Source organism: Halichoerus grypus, chromosome 9 (genome assembly GCF_964656455.1).
Source record: "Halichoerus grypus chromosome 9, mHalGry1.hap1.1, whole genome shotgun sequence".
Taxonomy (NCBI): Eukaryota; Metazoa; Chordata; class Mammalia; order Carnivora; family Phocidae; genus Halichoerus; species Halichoerus grypus.
In genome coordinates, this window is record NC_135720.1 from 22,665,225 (window position 1) to 22,670,485 (window position 5,261).

At 39.4% G+C, this 5,261-nt stretch overlaps 1 pseudogene; it reads left to right on the forward strand.

Moving 5' to 3' along the window:
• Positions 1-4,357: 4,357 nt before the first annotated feature.
• Positions 4,358-4,794, forward strand: LOC144379160 (small ribosomal subunit protein uS11 pseudogene; annotated as a pseudogene).
• The last annotated feature ends 467 nt before the right edge of the window (positions 4,795-5,261 follow it).

Genomic DNA, 5,261 nt, shown 5'->3' on the forward strand with positions numbered 1-5,261 from the left:
TTTCTCTTCATTCATTAGTACTTCTGTTTAACTTCTCTATGATAACACTCTTTGATGCTCACGTATTATCATAATATTTATCACTAAAATTCCTGTCACAGACTCGTAAAGCCTATATATATATATGAATGAAGAACAAATAGTAACAGATTAAATATTTATTTTTCAAAGGTTTGGACACTATGAGCACTTAACCCTTTATCTATTTATTCAAAAATATTTCTTTAGGACTTACCATATGACCAGGAATATTTTGGATATTGGAGATACAGCAGTAAACAAGATGGATAAGGCAACTGCCCTTCTGAAGTTTATATCTTAGTGAGGTATAATAAACAAGTAAAGGAGTGAGTAGACATGGTAAGTTCAGAGAGTAAGGTGAAATAGAGCAACATGAGCGAAGACAGGCTCCTTCAGTCAGAGGCACTCTCTGAAGAAGTGACATTTGACAAAATACCTGAGCAATGAGAAGGAGTGGTATTCAAACAGGGGGGAAGAGCTTTCAGATGGAGAGAATGTAGGTATAAAAGTTCTGTGGAGAGAATGCTCTATTCTAGGAGCAGAAAGCAAACAGGGCAAGCACGGGTCTATGTGGGAACTGAGTAGGATTAGCTGAGGTGAGGAGTCAGCAGAGGCTGGGCCACTTACAGCTCTGCAGGCCAAGTGACAAAAGTTGGATTCATCTATAGTGCATAAAAAAATAACTGGAGTATTTTTAGCAGAACATTGAAAGGCTTTTAAGAAAACTTTATTTGGAAATAATTTCAAATTTACAGAAAATTTAAAAAACACAAAGAATATCTCTATATTCTTTACTCAGATTTACTTATTGTTAAGATTTTGCTCAATTTCCTTCATCATTTGCTATCTCTATCTCTCTCAAAATCTTTTTTATCGGAACCACTTGAGAGTAAATTGCATACATTGTGGCCCTTAAACTCTAAACACTTCAATGTGTATTTCCCAAAAAAATGCTATACCCTTATGTGAGGGTCAATTTGATGTGTCAACTTGACTTGGTCATGCAGTACCCAGATATTTGGTCAAACATTATTTTGGGTGTGTCTGTGAGGGTGTTTTTGGATGAGATTAACATTTAAATCTGTAGACCTAGTAAAGCAGATTGCCTTCCCCAATGTGAATGGGCTTCATCCAATCAGCTGAAAGCATGTATAAAATAAAAACTCTGACCTTCTCCAAGTAAGAGAGCATTATTCCTGCCTGATAGCTTTTGAACTGAAACACCAGTGTTTTTCCTGCTTTCAGATTCAAACTGAAACTTTGCTTCTTCCTGGGTCTTAAGCCTGCTGACCTTGGGTTTGGAACTACACATTAGCTCTCCTGGTTCTCCAGCTTGCTGACTCACCCTGCAGATTTTGGGATTTGTAGTCTCCATAATTATGTGAGCCAATTCCTTATTATCCATTCATCCATCCATCCATCTATCATCTATGTATGTATGTATGCATCTATCTATCTATCTATCCATCCATCTATATCCTATTGATTCTGTTTCTCTGGAGAACCTTGACTAATATGCTTTATATAATGACAAAGAAGTTATCAACCTAAGTAAAATTTATTATTAATATAGTACTTTTATCCAGAATACCATCTGTTTTCCAATTATATCAGTTGAGTCAGTAATGTCCTTTATAGCATTTTTTTTTTTCTCTTCCAGTACAAGATACAGTCTAGGATCATATATTGCATTTGGTTTTCAAGTCTTACTCTTTTATTCTGGAACAATTTCCCAGCTCTTTTTCCCTTTTATGATTATTGAAGCATTGAAGCATTCAGTCTCCCACCTCTCAACCATCCCTGCCCTGCCCACCCCATTTTAATAGATCAATCCCCATTTTGGGTTTGTCTAACATTTTCTCATGATTAGATTCAGGTTATGCATTCTTGGCAGAAATAACATAGAACTGATGTTTGTCCTTCTCAGGATATCCCATCTGGAGACATACAATGTCCATCTGCCCATCCTTTGTGATAATAATTTTAATCACTCAGTCATGGTGTTATCCAGTGTGTCCACTGTATAGTTACTATTTTCTCCTTGCTGCTAATAAGCAATTATGCAGATATCCCGGTCCTTACCAAAATTTACTCCCTAGATTTAACATTTCTTGATGATCCTTGCCTGAATTCTTCTTTACTGTGATACTTACCAAATGATGATTTTCCATATTCAATACTCACCCCACATTTACTGTTAGCAAGTAAACATGCTACTGTAAGCAAGAGCCCTCCCTTCTTCTTCACCCTTTATTTCATTTTATTATCGGTGTGGAACTCTAGTTTTCTACTTTTTAATGGCTTATGATTAATTACTACCCTTAATTATTTTATTTCTCAAATTGTCCCAGTGGGAGCTCCTTCAAGCCATTCCGTGTGTCCTTGTGACAAGTCCTTCTCATTTTTGGGGGGCATTTCCTTAAGTTTTCGACAAAAAGGTTTAGGTTCACAACCTTCTCACACAATCTTCTCAGGAGCTTTCCGACGTAATCTGAATCCAGCCCCCATATGCAGAGGGCTGGTATAGACCAAAGAAAGAGGCAGGCCACTCCAAATTGATAGGTGGCAATTTTAATAATAGCAAAGAAAACATATAAGAGGCTTGTCTTGGGCAGCAGCAAAATGAATTTATTCCCACACCTGCCTTCCAAATCCTGAGAGGCCCTAATGGCTCAGTCACGTATACTGTGCAGGTACTTTCAACATCACATCGTCATCTTTAGGCTGTGTCCTTGGAGCAGCCTCTGGGAGTGGGAAAGGCAAGCTGAACTCACATTCCAAGGACAGGGGAAGGGGTAAGGAGCCTTGGGGTGCCAAGATCTAGCTCACAGGTCAATTGGTGGTCTTATCTTTTTGACCACGTTCCTCAACAAAAGCAATTTTTCAGTATCTTATTGTATTTAGCTTACCCAGCCTAGAAAACTGTCATTTCTCTGAGAATCTCTGATTCATTTTAGTGGAGATGGTGTCAGAAGTCAAGACCTGGGGGCGGCATTCATTTTGTTATTGAGAGTGTCATTGCTCCAAGGTTCTTTCAGCAGACAGAGGTAGGAAATGTAAACGCATGTGTACATATGTGTGTCTATATTATATCTGCATGTGGATGTATACATATACTGAAACATTTACACATTTTAGAAATCCTGACGGCACATCAATACCTCCAATTCCAATCCATCCTCTCAAGGTACTCTCTTGCCTTCCACAATGTCAGAATAGGATGTTGAAAGATCTTTCTTGGCTACTCTGTAGACAATGTACTCAAGGGTGGGCAAGTGTGGAAGCTGGGATGCCAGTTGGGAGATATTGTAGCAGCTCAAGGAACAAGGGATGGTGACTTGGACAAGAGTGACAATGGTGGAAGTCATGAGGAACGGTCACACTTTTATTTTTAAGGTTTAGATTATATGGTAAGGACAAGATATGCTGTGTGCGAAAAAGAGAGAGACCATATATTACTTCTAGAGATTTAATCTGAACACTGGGTCTGACTCAATTGGCAGAATTTTCAGTAGAATTGATTTGACACTTAAAAAAAAAAAGAGCCCCTTTTCAGTAGGATCCACTTAAGATGTGGAAGTGAGCACATGTTCAAGATGACCAATGAAGTCTCCACAAACCCAGATTCTTTCATTAGGAAAATATTTAAAAGTCAAACACTTACATACTTCCTTTACCCACCTCAGGGAAGTGTTTGGGATACACAAATCCAAGAGGGGAAGCTGTGCAGCCTAGGAAAATATACGGACATGCTTAATATGAACAAGTTCTGGGAGCAAAGTAAGAAAATGAGCCTGCTGGGCCGCCTAGGTGGCTCAGTCGTTAAGCATCTGCCTTCGGCTCAGGTCATGATCCCAGAGTCTTGGGATCAAGCCGCATATCAGGCTTCCTGCTCAGCGGGGAGCCTGCTTCTTCCTCTCCGACTCCCCCTGCTTGTGTTCCCTCTCTCGCGTTCTCTCTCTTTGTCAAATAAATAAAATAAAATCTTTAAAAAAAGAAAATGAGCCTGCTTTCCAAGCATTCCTTTATTTTATTTTTTAAAATTTATTTTATTGCAGTAAGAACATTTAACATGAGATCTACCCACCTTCTTAACAAATCTAAGTGTGCAATACAGTACAGCTGCCTAGAGGTACAAGGCTGTACAGTAGATCTTTGAGTAATTCCCTAACATCAGAACACATTCAACGTACTTTCCAAAGAAATTGCAAAGAAAGCAGGAATTACGTTGCCCACTGTTCCAATCGTTATACACCGTATGTATCACGATCACAGTGGAACAAAAAGACCCACTGTCCATCAAGAATATAACTACTTTCCCTTTCTGATGGCAGAGTCTGGAGAAGATGCACAGAAATGGAATCTTGCAAGAGGAAGGAAAAGAAGGAAGAACAGGTCATCAGCCTTGGACCTCACATAACTGAAGGAGAAAATGTGTTTGGTGGCTGCCACATCTTTGCATCCTTCAACGACACTTTTGTCCATGTCACCAATCTTTCTGGTAAGGAAACCATCTGCCGGGTGACTGGAAGGTTGACCAAGATGAGTCCTCTCTCTACGCTGCCATGTTGGCTGCCCAGGATATAGCCCAGAGATGCAAGGAGCTGGGCATCATTGCCCTCCACATCAAACTCCGGCCACAGGAGGAAATAGAACCAAGACCCCTGGACCTGGAGCCCGGTCATCCACTCAGGAATGAAGATCAGGTAGATGGAGGATGTCAACCTCATCCCCTCCAATAGCACACGCAGGAAAGGGGGTCAACCGTGGTAGCCATCTATGAACAGGATTCCTCAAATTATTGTTTTCTGTGAATAAATTGCCTTTGTGTAAGAAAAAAAAAGAATATGACTGCTTTCATTTCTTTATGTTTCCCTCAGCCATGTTAACAGACATACAATTTCTACACTGAAGCCATCATGCACACTTTATGATGTATTTAACTTTTATTTCCTGCTTTATTTCTATTGAGCATTATAAGAGAAGCATTTAAATGTTTCTGACTATTCCCTGTTTGGGATTACCCATATCATCTTTTTATAATGTAGATATTCGCTTTTGTCCCACCCCCATGTCCCCCCACCCCCGCATTAACTTCCAAACAAAAAAAAGCTTCCAGAATGCAGACTTCACAACTCTTATTATCATGCTTTACCTTATGGCTTACAACCTACCTTACCTCAGGATGGGAATGTGTTTCAAGTCACATAAAGAAAAACGGTTAATAATTTATCTACTGA